This window comes from Equus caballus, chromosome 15 (assembly GCF_041296265.1).
Source record: "Equus caballus isolate H_3958 breed thoroughbred chromosome 15, TB-T2T, whole genome shotgun sequence".
NCBI classification, from domain to species: Eukaryota; Metazoa; Chordata; class Mammalia; order Perissodactyla; family Equidae; genus Equus; species Equus caballus.
This window is the reverse complement of record NC_091698.1, coordinates 47,428,759-47,450,342: the sequence shown is the minus strand read 5'-3', so window position 1 is coordinate 47,450,342 and position 21,584 is coordinate 47,428,759. Positions and strand designations below refer to the sequence as shown.

The following is a 21,584-nucleotide window of genomic DNA, read 5'->3' as shown; positions in this document are numbered from 1 at the left end:
TGAAGAACTGACAACGACAACAGCATAACCCGTGGTATATATTCTATGATGCATTCATCCATATTTCACCTTGCTCTTGGCCAGGGTCCCATCCCCCAGAAGTGAGGGGATGGAATGAGAGCTGACCTTTCACCTCCATGGATAATGTATAAATAACTTGTGTCATAATCACTTAGTACTTAACCTCATGGATCCTGCTTGGTGATTGGAGTCAAGTTCCCAGAGAAAGTAAAACCCAGCAAGAAACCCAATATCCAATATTGCCTGAATGGGACTTTTTTGCACTGCGTGTGCTACTCAAACCTACACCCAAACCCAGAATCCCACAATAATAACTTCAATCCCACAACAGGACATACTGTCCTCTACAAACTAAAATCATCCAGCCAATAAATTACAAAACCCCAACATACGCCCGCATTCTAATGAATCATAACACTGCTCACTTTACACACCAATGCTGTGTATGGTTCCCTCCAACTCTCCTTTTCAACTTCAACATTAGTTTTCTTTTTCCAAACTTTTCCATTTTGCTCTTTTTCACAAAGTAAGTGAGATAACTGCTCTCAGCTGCAATTTTCTGCTTTTAGTTTCTTTTCCCATCTTACTAAGGTTACAAACTTCTTTCCCCCACTAAGCTCTCGAGCTGGCTCATTAGCTGAGTCAGTTTCCCTAAGTGGAACTTTAAACCTTCCTTTGCCTCTGCTGCTCCCTAGAGATGTCCTTGCAGCTGCTGCTTTGACCCAGGATGCTTAGAATGGGAGTCTCCCACCATATCTCCATTGGGAACCTCCCCACAGAATGGATGGTATTGCTGCTCCTTCATTCACTCAGGCGTTCATTTCTTCATCCAGAGAAATTTATCAAGTGCCTACCGTGTGCCAAGCTGTATGCTAGGCGTTGAGGATTCAGCCTCAAACAAAACAGCCATGCTCCCTGCCCTGCAGGAGAGTGCAATTCTCTCTAGATAATTCTTAGCATCTACCTGCCTTCTTGCAGTATATATATATACAAAATACATATATATTACGTACATACTTTATATATAAAGTATATCCCTGATTAAGCCTAAAGCAACAACAAAAAAAACTGTAGCTTAAAGTGGTGTAAAACATGACATTTTTTCAAACTACTTTTGTTTAAAACATAGTACAGAGATATAGGTGCGTGCTTTTATTTCCTGCAAATAAATCTATTTCTCGCAATATATCTGACTCTCAACTACATGAGAACCACATGTTCACACAGCCCTTGCCCAGAGCCCCCTTCCCTGGGTGGGGTGGGAGGAGAATGAGAGGTACACGTCTAGGGCCTAGCGCAGTGGTCCTCAACCCTAGGAGCACGTTTGTAAAAATGCCAGTGCCCCATTCCCAAAGATTCTGACTTAATCAGTGTGGGATGGGGCTCAGGCAGAATCTTTACTAATTCTTGAAGTGAGTCCTACGTACAGCAGGGTTGAAAACCGCTGATCCAGTGGAAAAACGTGAGCCCTGGAATCCTGGCTCTGCCACATGCTGGTTGGGTGGACGATTTGGGGAGCCTCTGTCACCTGTGTCAGTTCAAGGGTAGTGAGACAGCTTTAGGTGGAAACATCTTGCTCAGAGCCACGTAAAAGAGAAGCCAACTTTGTCTGCAGGGATTAGAGAGGCTTCTCTGGAAAGTGACATTTGAGCTGACATCTGAAGGAAAAGTGGAAGCAAACTTTAGTGACAGAGAAAGAGGCATTCCCGCAGGAGCGGGGTCCCGAGGGAGTGTGACACATTGGAGGGGAGAAGGAAGGTCAGAGAGACTGGGACAAAGGGATGGCACAGCATGGCATTTGAGAACAAGGGCTCTGGAGCCAGACCACTGGGGTTCAAATCTAGGTTGACCACTTTCAATACATAACCCTGGGCAGGTTACTTAACTTCTCTGTGCTGCAACCGCCTCACCTGTAAGATGGGTATGGTAATGATATCTATCTCATATGGTTTTGATAGAGATTCAATGAGTTAATACAAACTCAAGCATATAGTAGCACTCAATAAGTGTTACTATCATCATTAATAATAATGATACTCCTACTTCTACACACCTAGGGGTGGAAACATTCAGCTACCTAGTAACATGTTGATCACATTGGAACTTTTCCATCAGGAGTAGGATTACGAATTGGCCCAGAGTGTGAGAATATGCTTGTCCTACATCAATACTCACCTAAGAGTCCCCTAGAAGAAGACACTCTTAATAATCAGTGGACCAGATGACCCTTCTGTGGATGAAAGTCAGCTTCTTTGCCCAGCCTCTTGGTAATTACTCACTGGGTTCATGTTCAAAGTGTCATGTATGGAAGCTATTCGTAGGCTCAACAGCACGGATTTCTCCTCACTGGTGCTGCCACTGCTGAGTACCCAATCTGCCAGCACAGCAGCTAACTCTGAACCCTCAAAATGGTACCATTCCCTAGGTGAGTCAAACTGCCACCTAATAGCAGATTGATTGCTTTAGACACCTGCCATCATGAATGGGCAGTGCTTTGTCTTCATTGCCAAGAAACTTGTTTTGGATTTGGGTTTGTTCTCACTGTTTGCCATGCTTCTGCCAGCAACACCATCCATAGTCACTTATTGAAAGTCATAGCATCCCATACAACGTATCCCTTCTCTAAGGAACTCACTTCAGAGTGAAAGAAGAAAGGCAAAGGGCTTGTGCCCATTTCTCTGGACTTATCATGTATTCCATCACCCAGAACAGCTGGCCTTGTAGAAGAGTGGACTCGTCTATTGAAGAGTCAGTTCTAGTACCAGCTGGGAGACAACATCTTGAAATGTTGGGAGCTGTTCTGCAGCATGTAGCATAAAAGGACTATTTCTTCAAAAAAAAATCCATAGACCTGGGTACCAGGGAGTATAAATAGGTAATATCTCTCACATTGTCATATAATGACCCATCTTCCAGGGTTTTACTTCCTATTTCTGAAACTCTGGATCTGCTGACTTAGGGTAGCCAGAGGACGAATATTTCTAACAGGGCATTCAACAATGATTCCCCTGAATTAGGAGCTGAGACTGCTACAAGGCTATTTCAATCATCTCATGCCACTGGGAAAACAGGTTTTTAAAAAAATGATCACAGGTTTGGCAATGTCTCAGACTGAGTTTTCCAGAAGCAGACACTGAGATGGAGTTTGTTGTAAAGGATACGTATGAAGGATCAACATCTGGGGTAGGGAGTGGGAGGAGGCAGGATTGGAAAGAGAGAGAAACTGAACTTTTGAGCTGTAGTGCAGGCCCAACAAACCTCAGTTAACCCCACGGGAAGCTCTGGAGCATATATGACCCACCAGAGTTGTCCTACGTTGGGCCAAAATGGCCACACCTGATTAGCCCTGGATCACTGGGTATACGCCACCCAGAGAAGGACATGCCCTTGGTTGAGGGAATCTGTGTAACTGAGGCTCCCTGAAGGAGTTGACAGCTGGAGACCATCTGTTGACAGCCCTCCCAACAGTTGGGGCAAGTTGTTCTCCTTTGAAGGGGGATCTTAGAAATATACCTCCATGTCCACCACATAGGATGGTTGATAACTGACAACCAAGGGAAGAAGGTTCACTGAAACACAAATGGGGTGTGGTAGGTATCCTCTAAAATGGCCCCCAATGGGCAAGAAAAGACCCCAAATTTCTAAAGCAATCCTGAGAAAAAAGAACAAAACGGGAGGCATCACAATCCCTGACTTCAAAACATACTACAAAGCTACAGTAATCAAAACAGCACAGTACTGGTACAAAAACAGGTGCACAGATCAATGGAACAGAATTGAAAGCCCAGAAATAAAACCACACATCTATGGACAGCTTATCTTTGACAAAGGAGCTGAGGGCATACAATGGAGAAAAGAAAGTCTTTTCAACAAATGGTGCTGGGAAAACTGGAAAGCCACATGTAAAAGAATGAAAATTGACCATTCTTTTTCACCATTCACCAAAATAAACTCAAAATGGATCAAAGACCTAAAGGTGAGACCTGAAGCCATAAGGCTTCTGGAAGAAAATGTAGGCAGTACACTCTTTGACATCAGTATTAAAAGGATCTTTTCAGACACCATGCCTTCTCAGAGAAGGGAAACAATAGAAAGAATAAACAAATGGGACTTCATCAGATTAAAGAGCTTCTTCAAGGCAAGTGAAAACAGGATTGAAACAAAAAAACAACCCACTAACTGGGAAAAAATATTTGCAAGTCATATATCTGACAAAGGCTTAATATCCATAATATATAAAGAACTCTTGCAACTCAACAACAAAACATCAAACAACCCAATCAAAAAATGGGCTGGAGACATGAACAGACATTTCTCCAAAGAAGATATACTGATGGCCAATAGGCACATGAAAAGATGCTCATCATCGCTGATCATCAGGGAAATGCAAATCAAAACTACACTAAGATATCACCTTACACCCGTTAGAATGACAAAAATATCTAAAACTAATAGCAACAAATGTTGGAGAGGTTGCGGAGAAAAAGGAACCCTCATACACTGCTGGTGGGAATGCAAACTGGTGCAGCCACTATGGAAAACAGTATCGAGATTCCTCAAAAAATTAAAAATAGAACTACCATACGATCCAGCCATCCCACTACTGGGTATTTATCCAAAGAGCTTGAAGTCAGCAATCCCTAAAGTCCTATGCACCCCAATGTTTATTGCAGCACTGTTTACAATAGCCAAGACGTGGAAGCAACCTAAGTGTCCAGCAACAGACGAATGGATAAAGAAGATGTGGTACATACATACAATGGAATACTACTCAGCTGCAAAACAGAACAAAATCATTCCATTTGCAATAACATGGATGGACCTTGAGAGAATTATGTTAAGTGAAATAAGCCAGCGAGAGAAAGATAATCTGTGTATGACTCCACTCATATGAGGAATTTAAAATTATGGACTAAGAACAGTTTAGTGGATACCAGGGGAAAGGTGGGGTGGGGGGTGGGCACAAAGGGTGAAATGGTGCACCTACAACATGACTGACAAACGTTAATGTACAACTGAAATTTCACAAGAGCGCAACCTATCAATAACTCATTTTAAAAAAATAAAATAAAATGGCCCCCAATGATCTCTGCCTCCTGATACTCCTGCCCTTGTAAGCTTGGAAGCATGACCCCCCCCCCACCAGTTGAGTCTTCAGATGAGATCACAGCTCCAACCAACAGCCTGAATGCAACCTCATGAGAGACCTTGAGTCAGAGGCTCCCACGTAGGCTGCATCTGGATTCTTGACCCACAAAAACTGAGATAATAAATGTTTGTTAAAGCCACTAGGCGTTGGGGTAATTTTTTATGCGGTAATAGATGACTAATACAGGGGCAGGGAAGACCACGACTGGAACCGAAGCAATAGATACCCTGGGGGATCTTCTAGTTCAACCTGTAAAATCTGGAATTCTTCTGGAACTCTTGGCAAACAGGATGACGAACAAAGTAAGATGTTTGATTCATCCCACCAAGTAAAGAACCCAAGCAGTTGATGTGCTGACTAGCGGGAAAAGGAAAACGGAATAAATGGTTATATGAGGGCAGAAATGAGGATTAAAGCCACAGCTTGTATTTCCTTCTTGCTGTGTCATGTATATTTTTACGTTTTTAACTTATATTTTATTTAATTTCATTTTTATTTCTTTTTCCTCCCACTTACCGTTGAATATAACACTTCAGAATACCCAGAAGGGACCATGACAGAACTAAAGAGGAAGATCTGTTGCTCAGTGATGCTGCACTTGGAGCTGGACGCAATAACTTAAAAGACAGTGGGTTGTCTACTCTTGGAAAGAGGGTGAGTTTCAGTTGGATAAGATATAGCTGCACTAGGTCAGGTGACAGCTGCTTGAGGAAGTGTCAGTATGAGGAAAGAGGTGTATATGGCTGTTGGGCTGCATAGATGGTTGTCTTTTTTGACTGTCCATGATATGAATACCCTTCTTAATAAAGAGAAATCCCAAAATCAGTGGTAGACAGGACTCCAACTCCAAGTCAAAAGACAAAGAGGCTCAGACATTTCTTCTGCCGAACCCCCTGGCAGCTGGCTCTCAGGCACATTACCCGGACTCGGGCAACCAGATGCCACCACCTGTGTGACTGAGAGAATAATGCATTGTCTCAGAGATATCTGAGATTGTTCAAAGGACGTCTTGGGATTCTTCTCTGAGGCCCACTCTTCCTCGTTCCTGCCCCATTTTCCAAGCCTTCACCTTGAGTCTGAGAACAAGTGGTTACCTTCCCAATAAACTCCTTTTATGCTTAAATTATGCAGACATGGGCTTGTTGTTGTTTCCAATCAAGAACACTGATTGATACACCCACCAAGACATCTCCTTTCCTATTAAAACTGATCCAGTCTTCCCAAAGTGCGTTGTATGGAACATTAGTCCAGAAATATGCTCAAAATGGATTTGAAGATTAAATAGGTTTGGTAAACATTCCATGCTGTATGCCTTTCTTGAAGATTCTTGGTAACTGTGAACATATTAAAGCTTCTGTGAAGTCCTGTGTTAAGAAAATCTGTTTAACATTGTTTATAACAGGGCTTCCATTACCATTTTTCTGTTACACTTACTTAACGGATGACACTTCTCACTCTGAGAAACACTGGCCTGAAGTCAAGAAAGGAAGATTCAGAGAGAGATTGCAGTTCGGTTTGCTCTGTGACATGTCGCCACTTTCCAGTTGAATCACACAAAGAATCATCGCCCCCTTCCAAGGAAGCCACACTACCCACAGAATATCGGCACCATTCTGTTGAGTAATCTGCCCCTTCCCCATTAATTTCAGATGCTTTCTTTGACATTAATAAAGTGCTGTATTCTGGGATCTCTTAAGGGCCTCTCTATTTTGTTTTACTGATCTTTGAATTCTTTTAATATTACCAAACTAATAATTACTTTGCAAAACATCTTAAAATATGGCAGCTCCCCTTTTAACTATTTTTTTTAAACTCTAATATTCTTAGCCATCCTTAACTTGTCCTTTCAAATTACCTTTTGGCAAGTTACAAAAACAAAATCCTATTGAAATTTTAAGTGAAGCTTAGTTTTAGCAAATTTAGTAATTTTAGTAAAGCTGGAGAATAATTTAGGAAGATTTGATATCCTTAAAACAGTCTTTATACCTAGATGCACTTGATGTCCCTCTGTTTCCTTTATATGTCAGTCAATATTTTTTAGTTTTCTTCATGTAAGTCCCAGCCTTTTTTGAAAGGAAGAAGACAAAGTTATTATCATAACTTGTAAGCTTGGAAGCTTGGAAGCTTGGATTTTTACCTATGAAATCTGAAAGAATCATCTGGAAGAGTTATTTAAATTGATAAGAGAGGTCAATAATCATATGGACAAAAATAATCCACATGAATAACTTTCCTGTATACCAGAAACAACCCATTAAAAATATGGATATACAGAGAAATTGGGAGGATTCCACACATATTTAGGAACAGAATGAACAGAACTTGGGAATGGGTCTGGTCCAGAGTATGTAGAGGTGGCAGTAACAATGAAATTTTTCAGAATTTTGGGTGCCTCTATTTGCCCCACTATTACTCTCCAGAAGAATTATACTGGATTACATAATCGCATTTCAATTTTAGAGCCCAAATTTTTGTGTCCAGATGACATTTTTCAGAATTCTTGGCATTCCTAGTTCCAGCACTGCTAGTGAAGTCTTTGCAACTTGTATTCGTTTCGCTCAGGTGGAAGTGGCTGTGTTTAGCTAGTCAGCTCCAACCCCACCATTATTCCCAGAAATTTGCCTGTAAGGTTCTCAGTGACTATTTCCCCCTCACTCTTTTCTGGTTGTTTGATGAAGGAAAAGGAAAGACTGCGTTGGAAATGAGAAGGATCGTCTGCTGGCATTGCCTAGGGGAACTGAAAAGAAGAGTGAAGATTCAGAATAGCAGCACAGGAGAATGGAAGGGGAAACTCACCAAAGACAGGGAAATGGACAGGCACCCCCGAGACCACTTATTCACAGTGGCCTTGTAGTTCAAAGTGCTCCTGCCAATTTCAAAGTCTCTCAGACCCTTTGAATAAGGAATCTAGCAATGAATGGGGGTAGGCAAGGGAAATGCCAAAGCTCCTTTTCTGGACTAACTTAAAACTTTGCACACTATACTCTCAGAAAAAAAAATATCAATGTAAATATTGTTATCAGGGCATCAAAGTTTTGAGTGATAACCAGTCAGAATTATGGACTTTCAAAGGTTAAAATTTTCACTTCACAATACATAACAACAATCTCTGAAGTCCAGGCATTTTAAAAGACTTCTCTGTTATATGAAAACAGAACAGGATTATACACTTCCAACAAGTCTTCCCACTGGGCAGGAGAGTAAAACTGATGCTTTTTGTGAATAGTCTCAATACACTCTTCATCAGAACTCACTTTAAATAGGTCTGCCTTCCTATAGTTTTGTGGGAGGGAATATTTTCTCCTTAAGTTTCTAAGATCTTTTTTGTGAGCATCATACTCAAAGTTAAGCCTATTCTCAAGGTTAAATCCATTAGTCCAGGAGAAAAGAAAAGTCCTGAGAAACTTCAATATGGAAAAAAAAAAAAAAAAAGAGAGAGAGAGAAGAGAATTTTAAACAAATAGAATATCCAGTAGTATCTTCAAAGATGTTTAACCACTGGTCCTCTAGTTCTAAAGGGGAAACCTTGACTTGTAATATTTGCCAGCTACCATTGTGTAAATATTCCCACCATGGCCATCAAGTTACCAACAGGAGGTCACTGAATGCAGAATTGAGAAGAAGTGCATACAATAGACTCTTGAGAGCCTGTAAGGGCCAATTCCAGCACACCACTAAGGGACAAGTCCTGTTTTCCTCCTATGGCCCCAATCTACCCATTTTTGTGGGTTTTCTCCAGCCTTGCTCCAGGAAAGAGAGGAAGGGATTCAGCTGTAGTTTTGGGATGGGAAAACAGGGGTACTGTTAAATGCTGTCAGGGAGACCCACAGTGGGGAAAAGATGCAAAGACCCAGTATAAAATGGAAGGAGTGAGTTCCCATCCTTCTTGGAGATCCTCTATTCTGAGAACTTATTTGTCCATTTTCAACAATTTCCACCAATAATGTGCTGTTGCTTGTTTTAAGTTCTCTCTGTAAATTCCAGAATGAACCATTCCTCTTCCGTGACTGTAAGAGACCTGGCTGCCCCTCGCCCATGACGGCAACTCCTGGACATGGGCATGGCTCCCTTTCCTGGGTGCGGCCTATGGTCACATTCTCAGGAGTGGGTGACCTGACAGGAAATTCCCCTGGCTTCTGGGTAGTCTCCCCGAAACAAGAACCACCAGGACCACAAAGGCCCCGTGTTTGGCCACCAGAGAGATGGGTGGAGGAACAGCTACATGTCTACAAGGAACAAAAACCCTTTCCATGGGTGCAGTAACCCCAGGGACCTAGGGACACTGCCCAGGTACATGGGAAGAAATTAGATGAAGAATGGGATTCTAAAACATGAATCTGATCATGTCAGTCCCTTGCTACAAAGGATTCTCATTACCCTTAAAAGAAAAGAAAAAATCTTTGTTATCTTTAACAAGACCCTTCAGGATCTGGCGCCTGTCTGTCTCTGCATTCCCATCCCTCAGCACTTCTCAGTGGCTTCTGTTATGTTTGGAAATATGCCATGCCTGTTTCTTCCGAAGGTCCTTCGCACTTGTGCGTGTATATACGCATACACACGCATGTATGTGTCTATATACATATACATATTTTTTTCTTGCTGAACCATTTGAAAGTAAATTGCAGCATTGTAGCATTATTTGATATTTCAGCATTTATTTCCTAAAAACAAGGACATTATCCACCATAATCATAATACCATTACCACACCCAAGGAATTTAACGTGGCTACAACATCTAAACTGTGCATATATGTCTAAAAAAAGAAGTCCTTTATGGCTGGAGCTTTTCCCTGACTCTAGGATCCAATTAGAGTTCGTGCATTGCATCTGATTGTCAGGTCTCTGTGGTTTCCTGTAATCTAGAACAGCCTCACCGCGGCCACCATCACTCACACACACACCTCTTTTGATCTTTCATAACACTGACATTTCAGAGAGTCCAGACCAGTTGCTCGTAGATTGTCCCCAGTTCTGGATTCGTCTGATTGTTTCCTTGTGATTAGACTCGAGTTATGGTTCTCTTCTTTAAAAAAACTGTTAGTTCAGCCTGACAGCCCCTCACGGACAGGGTTCTGAGTGGTGACTGAGCTGGAAACTCAGCAAGTGTGCACCAACTGTGGCCCCGTCTGGCCTCTAGGTGTCCCCTGGGCTCCACAACCCTGACTCTGCTCAGGTCCTGAGCCCTCCTCAGCTGGAACCATAGTGAAGAATTTTCTGGGCCAGCAAGTGCTCTGGAGATCCTGGGACAAGTGTTTGTTGCCTTCTGACAGCAATACTTGAACCCTGGGGCAAACATGTCTTGATGGAGGAAATAGAAATTAGGAAGTAACTCTATGCAGAAGCCCTCATCCCAAGGACCACTGACCCAGAACAAGAAGATGTCCCACTAGGCAGAGAGACTGTTTCCTGCCAGTGCTGCCACTGGGTGTATATCCTTGAGGACTCCACTATGGGACCACAGAACCAGACACATCACACACCTGCAATACCAACCACACCCAGCTGGGATGGGGAGGAACAATGCCTTTACTGTGTGAACCCTGAGAACAGGGGCTGGGACCAAGTCTACTGAGATGCTCTAGGACTCCTCTAAGTGGCATCTTCAAAGCCATTTAGGAATTTGGCCTGGCCTAGTTCAAAACTAAAGAAGTCAAATGAAGACTTCTACTTCTGGCCAAGATGGAGTAACAGAGACCATGTTTACTCTCCCACCTGGGCGAGAAAAGGGCAACATTCAGAAAACAATGGTCTTTAAGACACTGGACCTTAGTCAATGAAGGATGCCATCTCTGAGATGAAGGGAACAGGTGAGATGAGCCCTACGATTGCCCCAGATTATATCCTGAGAGTTTCCACAGCATAGGGAAGAAGAACAGGCAGGGCCAGGCAGACTCCCTGAGTTGAGGAGACAGAACTGATAGTCCAGGGAGACTGAGGCAGCTAGAGAACATAGGACAGAGCGCTCAAGAGGGGAGAGCTGCACAGATACAGAACTCCAGAGATCTGCAGAGGGCCCCCTGGAGTATCCAGCAGAGTACTGATCATGCACGAGTGTGAGGGAAGCATGTGAGGCTGCGGAGAGGACCATTCAAAAAGCTTAGGAGGACCAAAGGCTGGCACTCACAAAAAGCCTAGAATGGTGTCTGTTCCAGCTGGGCAGACTGGAAACATTCATAATTTACCAGGCACCGAGTAGAGTTCTCAGAAGGTATTACCTCAGCTATAGAGGACACCCAGCCTAGACTGGGCACTTCTCTCACAAACCAGAACAGCTGGACCTGAAAGGAGCTCACTGTGACCCAGTGACGTCACTGCACCTCAGGATAAAGTAAAGAAGACTCACAAATATACAAAAATAGCCAGTGTCCAAAAAGGAAAAGTTTATAATGTCTGGCATCTAATCAAAGATTACCAGGCAGGCAGAGAGGCAGGAATACAAGATCCATAATGAGGAGAATAATCAACCCACTGAAATCAACCCAGAATTGATATAGACATTAGAACTAGCAGAGAAGGACATTAAAACAGACATTATAACTATATTTCATATGGTCAAAAAGTCAAGGAGAGGCATGGAAGATTAAAACAAACCAAAAAAGTCCAAAATCAAACTTCTAGAAATGAAAACTATAAAGTCTAAGCTTTCTTAAAAACACACACAAAAAAACCACCAGATGAAATTAACAGATTAGACATCGCAGGAGAAAAGATTAGTAAACTTGAAGGCATAGCAATAGAAGCTATCCCAAATGAAATGAAATACGAAGAGAAAAAAGAATTTGAAAAAATGAAAAGCGCATAAGTGAGCTGCTGGACAACTTTAAGCAGCCAAATGGATTTCCCACGGAGAGAGGGGGCAGAAAAAATTTTGAAGAAAAATAGCCGAGAACTTTTCAAACTTACACAGAACTATAATCTACAGATCCAAGAAGTTCAACAAAGCCCAAGCACAAGAAACATGAAGAATACTTCACCAAGGCACATCATACTCAAATTGCTCAAATTAACATGGTCAATATTATGAAGAGTTTTAAATACATCTTAGCTGAGCTAGACAGTGAAGACCCTTCCAAATGGTCAGGACAGCCAAGGAAGCCTTGAGGGGAAGTTAAAGAGATGATACCAGCATCTATGGAGACATCAGCCAGGCCACTACCAAGCAGCAGCGGCAGTCAGTAGTCAGTGCAGCCAGCCCAGGCCCTGGTAGGGCCAGGGCCCTCACCACTACTGCCACAGCACACCAGACAGTCTAACATGAGCTCACCCACACTCCCAGCCTGTGCCCCAGTTGTACTTTTTTATGAAAAGTCATTCTTTCAGTTCTGTCTACTATTTAGGGATATCCTGTTTTGTACCCAGAGTATATTACTCATTATTACATGCCTCATCTCATCCAAAACAACCTCTCTGAGCTGGACCCATGTAGCCCCCTTGAACAGGAGAAGAAACTGGGGGAAAGAGAGCCATAGTGGTTTGCCCAGGATAACAGATGATATGCAACAGAGCAAGTGTTCAAACCCAGCCTGAATCTGAAATCAATGATTTTCTGGCAAAGGCAGTTGGTGAAGCATAACAAGCCCTTGGCTACAAGCTCCATGAGGTCATGAATCTTCATCTGTTCCACTCTCTGTTGCATCCCAAGTGCTCAGAACAATGTAAGGCACTCAAGTAAATATCTGTTGAATGGATCAGCGGCTCTGAAGTCAAACAACTTTAGTTCAAATCTTGGCTCCACTATCTCCTAGCTTTATGACCTCAGAGCAAGTCTTCTCAGCTGAACAGGGTTGGTAACCAACAGTCCCTACCTCCCAGAGTTGTAGGGATTGACTGTAGAGATCCATAAAAATGACTAGCAGTGTCTATTACAACATTCAATACATGTTTAAAAAACTAAAATAAGTAAATAAAGGAACCTGGGAAGACTCCCTGGCCACCTATGTTGGCTCTATTCTTGTGGGAGAATTTTTCTTTCATAATTTTTTACTTTCTTAAAATGGAGGGTGCATGGGCCCTCTCTTTTCCATGAGGACGCCAAGAGGGAGGCTGACAGTGGGGAAAAGAGGGCTAGGGAAGAGGTGCAGACACCATTGGAAGCTCTGCCCGTCTCTTATTTACCTGCCCCCCAGAATAAGCAGTTTGGGAGAATGGCTGAAGTCAAAGGGCAGTGAATGAGGGCAGGGAGGCAAACAATGCGTGCAGAAGGACATCGATGTCCTCCAGGCACTGCTGCAGCCACCCACGCCATGGTCACACCAGACCACCTGCCTCACTGAACACAGGATTTCCTGGCTTTGGAGGTCTGGTGATGGATACCGAAGGGCAGGCATCTGATCTGGGGTACCAAGCACCTCAAAGGCTCCCCCTGCTCCACATTACCCCTCAGTACCAGCAGCTCGGTGAAGGTGGGGATCTGGATTGGAACCCCAGGGAGGAAGAGCCCAAAAGGGGGCTCCCATCCTTGAGCAAGTGGAGTGTGTTAAGCTGAGTCTTCCAAGAAGCAGATGCTGAGACAATGAAACATGCAATAGGTTTATTAGCAGAAATGCCTGTGGGGGGAAATCTGGAAGGGGCTGGAAGAAGATGGGAGCCATCAGACCACCAATGCAAGTATGACCCCAAGGAAGAAGAGAGGAGAGGAGGTTGGGTGGAAGTGTTCCAGGCTGCTGGTCATCTAAGGAGTGTTTGGTAAGGCCAATGGGAAGTCCTGGAGCCAAAGTGACCCGTCAAAGGATTCTCACATTTCCCCAGCATTCCCTTAGTATCCCGCCATAGTGTCCCCACTGCCCTCTGCCTCTGGCTGGGAGCAGCTGTGGGAACCGTGGCCTCAGCACCAAGGAAGTGATGGGTTTCAGAGCGCAGCAGCTGAGAACCTCGGTCAATTACACCCCCGGAGTTGGAGATCCGACAGCTGCATTTTTGTGGTCGCCACAGGGCAGGTCTAGCAAAGAGTGGAGGTTAAGGGCAGGAAGTGGGAAAGGGGTTCTTGCAGAAATTCCGCAGGGTGTGAAATTTCTCTGAAGGTCGCTGCGAACTTCTCACCAAGCTGGTAGCTCAAATCTTTCTGCCACATCAGGATACCTCCTCTTGGCTCTTGGAGCCTTCACTTGTTTCGGATTCCTGCTGCACACAGCAAAATGAGAAAGAGAAAGAAGAAAATGACCATTCCAGAAAGGACTCATGAGTCATCTCATCTGGCCCCCTGCCTGTGGGGGTCCCTGCAGGCCGAGGCCAGAAAACTGTTGTTATGGTTATGGAGGGGGCAACCCAGGTGTAGGGACTTTGTTTTTATTGAGGTAACATTGGTTTATAACATTACGTAAATTTCAGGTGTACATCATTATATTTCGACTTCTGTGTAGACTACATCGTGTTCACCACCCAAAGTCTAATTGCCATCTGTCACCATATACATATGCCTTTTTACTCTTTTTGTCCTCCCCACTCCCCTCTTCCTCTCTGGTAACCACCAATCTAATTTCTATCTATGTGTTTGTTTGTTGTTGTTGTTGTTGTTTTTATCTTCCACATGAGTGAAATCATATGGTGTTTGTCTTTCTCTGTCTGACTTATTTTGCTTAGCTTAATACCCTCAAAGTCCATTCATGTTGTCACAAATGACAAGATTTCATCTTTTTTATGGCTGAGTAGTATTCCATTTGGTATATATATACATATATACACACACCACGTCTTTATCCATTCATTTGTTGATGGGCACTTAAGTTGTTTCCATCTCTTGGCTACTGTGAATAATGCTGCAGTGAAAATAGGCATGCATATATCTTTTCAAATTAGTGTTTTCATGTTCTTTGGATAAATACTTAGCAGTAGAATAGCTGGATCATATGGTAGTTCTATTCTTAATTTTTTGAGGAATCTCCATACTGTTTGGACCAGTTTGCATTCCCGCCAGCAGTGTATGAGGGTTCCCTTTTCTCCACATCCTCTCCAACACTTATTATTTCTCATCTTTTTAATAATAGTCATTATTAAATGGGCATCAGTGATATCTCATTGTACTTTTGATTTGCATTTCCCTAATAATTAGTGATACTGAACATCTTTTTGTATGCCTGTTGGCCATCTGTATATCTTCTTTGGAAAAATGTCTGTTCAGATCCTTTTTCCCTTTTTTAATCAGGGGAATTTGTTCATTTTTTGTTGTTGAGTTGTATGAGTTCTTTATATATTTTGGAGATTAACCCCTTATAGGATATGATTTTCAAGCATATTCTCCCAATTGTTAGGCTGTCTTTTCTTTTTGTTGATGCTTTCCTTTGCCGCGCAAAAGTTTTTCAGCTGGATGTAGTCCCATTTGTTTATTTTTTCGTTTGTTACCCTTGCCTGAGTAGACATGGTATTCAAAAAGATGCTAAGACCAATGTCAAAGAGTGTACTGCTCATATTTTCTTTGAGGAGTTTTATGGTTTCAGGTCTTACGTTCAAGTCTTTAAGGCATTTTGAGTTGATTTTTGTGTGTGGTGAAAGATAATGGTCTACTTTCATTCTTTTGCATGCGGCTGTCCAGTTTTCCCAACAACTCTTATTGAAGAGTCTCTCCTTTCTCTCTATGGTCTTGGCTCCTTTGTTGAAAATTAGCTGTCCACAGATGTGTGGTTTTATTTCTGGGCTCTCAATTCTGTTCCATTGATCCGAGTGTCTGTTTTTGTGCTGGTACCACAGGTGTCAGGATTATATGTCCCCCCAGGAGACCACAAGCACTTGACAACAGAGCTCATGTCTCCAGATCAGACTCTTCCCACCTACTCCCCAACTAGGGCTCTGCAACTCTGGACAGGGAGAGGACTGACTTCTCAAGATAACCCATAAAAGACCCTTTCCTCCAAATTTACCCTCAGCTGCCGCTAGATCCATCGGGAGGTCAGCAACATCTCCCTTCTCACCATCATCCCTCTCTCGGCACTCTTTCACACTCCTGCCTTCCTCTTCTTCCACGTCCCCAGCTGAACCCAGCACTAGACTGACCGCTGCTAAGATGCTTAAGCACAAGGCCCAAATCCTCCCCAGTGGACTTCCTAGAGCTGCAGGGGGAGACAACTGCCAGAGCGGAGAGGAGCCCAGAAAGGAAAGCTGTGACCATTAGGCATCCTGGGGGAGGACCATGCCTTGGGAGCACTTTGAGGAAGGAGGAGGGAGAAGACGCACCTGACAAGACTCTCCCTCCTGAGTGTAGTCCCTTCCTGGTCCCCTGGGCCCTGGCCTGGCCTGCTCTGAGGATCCTCCCATACTAGTTCCCATCCCAAGATTCCCGGAGAAACCAGCAGGACTATTTGCCTGGCGCTCTGTCCTCTCTAAAAGGGTTGGGTGGGGTGCCCACCGGACTAGGAGGTAAGGCACTCACCAGGGTACACAGCAGCCATTGCCAGCTGGATCTGCTCCATCAGGCAGGCACAGCCCGTCCCTGTATCCCCAGTCAGCAGCACCAGGGCAATGCACAGGTAGAATGTGCCCTCTCCATTGGGCAGAATGTCAGCAGAGTCCCCCAGCCCCACTCACCCAGCAACTAGTCCTTCTTCCAGTGAAGCAAGACAGAGGAAGGGCAAAAGCCAGTGGCCAGCAGGACGGGTGACACTGTCTTCTGGAGCACTCTGGCAGGACACAGTCACCTCGGGAGGCACTGGGGGAAGAGAACAGGGAATAAGATATAGGGTGTCTGATCCCAACTCACCTGGGCCCTCCATGCCCCTCTCCTCCTCACTCACAAATTCCACCTCTGCGCCAGCCCCTAGAAGACCACAGAAGCCAGGCCAGGAGACCACCCCTGTAGGGGCTCTGGCTTCACAGTCATTGCCAGGTCTCCACGTCCATCACCCTTGGAGACCTAAATCGGCTTCTAAAACCTAAATCAGACCATGCCACTCCTCTGCTTGAACCACTTCCATAGCTTTCCATCCCCGAGGGGCAAAGTCTACAAAAAGTAGACTCAAGAACCCCACATGACCTGGCAGCTGAGAGCCACCTCTCAGCAGCCCCTGAACCTGGGGCTGGATTAGTGCAGTCGTGAGTGACAAACACTTTAATCTAAACCATCAATAAATGCCTATTTTATGTTCATCATGCTCCAAGTTAAAAGCCATGGAACATGCAATGCACTTTAGAAGGACATGGAGTGCATGTTGGTGGCAGATGTCAGAGAAGCAGGACAGTACAGCGGTTAGGACCTGGGCCTGGAGCCAGACAGCCAGAGTTACAGTCCTGGTTTCCCCATGCTGTGTGGCCTTGGGCAAGTTATCTAACCTCCCTGTGCCTCAGTTTCCTCATATATACAACAGGGGCTAAGACAGCATCTACCTCGCAGGAATGTTGTGCGTTAATGAGTTAATTCGAGTTTTGAAATGCTTAGGAAGATGTCTGGCACTTGGTGAGCAGTGGTGGGTATTATTAAATAACTGAGGCACACAGACTTCACCTCCCCAGCTCTATTTGTTTGCATCTGGCCACAAACTTGGCCCCGAGCTGTGACCCACTGCCTCTCCCCACACAAGGACATACCCCAATCCCACCACTCTTTTTGTCATATTCTAGAAAGGAAGCCTTTAGCACTGCTTCTGTAGGACACAGACACCCACAAGCTTGATCTTCCCCCCTCCCTAATTCACACCCAGGCTCAATATTGCACCATCCATCTCTTGGGTTACTTTCAAACACCTGGTCACTAAACAAAGATCATGTCACCGTAGAGTTCACTTCTCACTAATCAAGAGGAAGAACCTGGAATCCCATTCCTGAGCGCCCTGCCACTGTTATTACAATTACACCCATGCTTCTCCTTCAGTGACCTGTAGATGGCACCATTACCCTCGGCTGGGCACAGAAGGACTGGCCACTGCTCAGAGTAATCTTTTTACTATGTGTGTGAATCTGGTCCCCTCTGAAATTTGTGGGACTGCACGATAGATATAATGGAATCCTGGCCTTCCAGGCATTCCAGACCCCTCAATAAATGTAGCTGGTAATACTAGTAATACCATCCCTATGGCTCTCTCCCTAGGCCAGGACTCATGAGACTTCAGTAAATGTACAAAGTTGCCACATTCTTTAAACAGAGAGAGGCAGGTGATGGCTTCATGGCAGGCAGACAACTGTGGGCCTCGTCCCCAGAGAGCAGACACACACGATCAGTCTTGGTCTTCAGGACCCAGCCAGCATGGAAGTGGCCTCTCTCCCACCAGATTGTGACTGCTAAATACAGCAAGCCCTGGCAAGTTCAGTCCTGAGAGTTCAGACCCTCTAGAAAGGCAGAGTTCCCTGTTATAAGTAGACTCTCACAAACCGGAATCAGGCAGTGGGGGGCTCCACATATCCCCCCACCAAAGATGTTCTTGCCAAGGACACGGTGAAACGACCCTTTTGTTTCATTATGGTCCGAATGTGTGTGCCCCCCAGAATTCATACATTGAAACTCTAACCCCCAATGTGATGGTATTAGGAGGGGGGCCTATAGGAGGTGATTAGGTCACATGGGTGGAGTCCTCATGAATGGGATTACTGCCCTCATAAGAAGAAACATAAGAGAAATGGTTTCCCTCTCCGCCCTGTGAAGATACAACAAAAAGACGGCCGTCGGTAAACCAGGTTTGCCAGAACCTGACCACGCTGGCACCCGTATCTTGGCCTTCCAGCCTCCAGACTGTGAGAGTTACATGTTTGTCGTTTCAGCCTCCCAGTCTGTGGTATTCTGTTACAGCAGCAACTAAGACAGTTTCCAGATTCGACAGGCACTTTCCTCTCTTTGTCTTTTTTTACCTCTTTGCAGCATTCCTTCCCATCCCGCCCCCTGAAGCTCCCCAGGCCCTTGGACTCTGAGGCCCCGCCTGCTCCTGGTTTCTGCCTTGCTCCCCCGCTGCTCCTCCTCAGAACCTCCATGAGTTCCTCTTCTTCCAAGTCTGCCCTGGCACTGCTCTTCCTGTGCGTCTATTCTTGATGCTCTTCCCTGCTCTCCACACAGATTCTCCCTGGGCGGTCTCCTTTCTCCCTCCTCCCTCCCTGACTCTATTTCAGTCTGAACCAGACTCGTGAACCCAGCTGCTGAGGGTCATTTGCTTATCACACAGACTCGTCAAAGGCAGGCTATCCAAACCTGAACCAAACCTCCACACCATCTGCCACAGTTCCCATTCCTCCGGCCACCAAGTCTGACCCTGGCCCTACGTCCCTGGTCACCTAACCCAGAAACTTGAGTATCATCCTTGACACCCATATTGGTTTTCTAGGGCTGCCAGAACAAAGTACCACAAACTGAGGAAGGTGGATTTAGACCCACCCTAAATCCAGAAGGATCTCATCTTGGGATGCCATTCTCTTGCCACCTCACTGACTCCTTCAAGTCTCAGGTTAGACTCCACTTCCTCTGCTCAGATATCGCTGACCCCCAAACCAGGGCAGATTCCCACTGGGGCTCTTCCAGCTCGACAGGCCACCCCCAGCACAGCTGAGCATACCGTCCTACCTGTGTCTTCCTCAAGAGCAGACACGGGGTCATGTTCTCTATGCGGCCTCCGCCCCTAGCTCAGTACCTACCATACAACAATTACAACCACAAAGAACACGTCGTGAGCGCTCCATGTGAGCCAGGGACCCTTCTCAGCAGTTCACCTGCATGAACCCATTTGCTCTTCGCAACAGCCCCGTGAGACGGTTAGCTAGGATTACTCCTACTTTTTAGATGTAGAAACTGAGGTACAGAGAGATTAGGCAACTTATTCAAAGTCACAAATCTATTAAGTGGCAAATCCAGTTTTCCAACACAGGCAGCCTAGCTCCAGAGTCCACTCTTAACCGTTACACTATACTCAAATATTTATTGAAATAATTAATTAGTGATTTAGTTAGTTAATTAGTTAGCCAATGTAAAATGGAGCTACCAAGGCCCAGAGAAGTTAGCCAGTTTTTCCCAAGGTCACCTAGTGACGTCAGAACTTTGACTTAAGTCCTCAAACTCCCAGACCTGGGGTTGCTATGAACTTACCAGGAAAGGGCCAGGGGGCCAGGGGGTTCACTGGGCACCTGCAGTTGCAGGATTCCCAGGTGGGTGCCCAAGAATAAAGGGGCACTCTTCCCTTGCTACCCTGACCAGAAGGGCTTATTATAGTCAGAGCGGAAGTCCTCCAGCACAAAAGAAAGACAGCGGACAGTGCGTGCCTCCTGATGCGACGCAAGAGGAGGCACCCAGCACCACTCCTGAGGGTCTACTGTCCAAAAAAAGGAAAAGTCAAGCCTGAATGTGATTAGACCCCAAAATCTAATTGCCAGGGGACAGAGCAACATGGTAAAAGATACCAAAGGGACCACCAAAATCCAGAGTGGAAAATTCTAAGCACATATGATGTAGTTTTCACACACACACACAGGAAGGTGAACAGTTACAGATTTTAAAAGCCCAACGATGTATCAAAATGCGTGGAGTTTGTTTGGATGCTGACTGAAACAAGCCACTCATAGAAAGACACATACGAAATAGTATAGAACATGTGAACAACGACTAGATATTTGGTGATGTTAAGAATTAGCACTGAGGGGGCTGGCCCCGTGGCAGAGTGGTTAAGTTCGCGCGCTCCACTGCAGGCGGCCCAGTGCTTCATTGGTTCGAATCCTGGGCGCGGACATGCCACTGCTCATCAAACCACGCTGAAGCAGCGTCCCACATGCTACAACTAGAAGGACCCACAACGAAGAATATACAACTATGTACCGGGGGGCTTTGGGGAGAAAAAGGAAAAAAAAAAATCTTTAAAAAAAAAAAAAAGGAAAAAAGAATTAGTACTGACCACAACTAGAATACACAACTATGTACTTCGGGGCTTTGGGGAGAAAAAGAAAAAAAAAGATTGGAACAGACGTTAGCTCAGGTGCCAATCTTAAAAAAAAAGAAAGAAAAAGAATTAGTACTAATTTGTAGCTGTAATTATTGTGGTTTTTCTAAAGAGTTCTGCCTTGTTAGAGATACACACTGAAGTATTCACAGTAGAAAATCGCTGGGATTTACTTTAAAACAATTTGAGGGGGAACAATAGGGATGTAGATCAAATAAGATTGGTCAATTGTTGAAGCTGAGTAATAGGTATATGGGGATCTTTATACAATTCTCTCTACTTTTGTATTTGCTTGAGAATGAATAATAAAAGGATCTAAAAAAAAAAAAAAAAAAAAGGAGTCCCCAGCACAGTGCCCCAAGCAGCCGCGCTCAACCAATCAGAGTGGAGATTATGGATCAGCCTTCTCTGCTCAATTCTGGGCTGGAGTGTGGTAATCCTGGGCAGGGGGCTGTGAGCCAGGAAAGAACCCAGGGTTCTTAACGGTGAGCCATTCCGGCAGAGTCAGAAGCCTGATCCTTAGAATCTGGCTATTTTTATAGGATGCATTTTTCTTTCTTTTTCTTCTTTTTTTCTTTTG

The 21,584-nt window shown here is 44.6% G+C and overlaps 1 long non-coding RNA gene across 2 annotated transcripts in view; it reads right to left on the bottom strand.

The window, feature by feature from the left end:
- Positions 1 to 13,686: 13,686 nt before the first annotated feature.
- The window catches only part of LOC111768205 (uncharacterized), a 34,279-nt gene continuing 26,381 nt past the window's right edge, over positions 13,687 to 21,584 (bottom strand). For both annotated transcript variants that reach the window (XR_011426390.1, XR_002800385.2), the window contains exons 2-3: positions 16,689 to 16,809; positions 13,687 to 14,291 (exon numbers count right to left, since the gene is read on the bottom strand). This is a non-coding gene — a long non-coding RNA (uncharacterized lncRNA). The remainder of the gene's footprint in view (positions 14,292 to 16,688; positions 16,810 to 21,584) is intronic.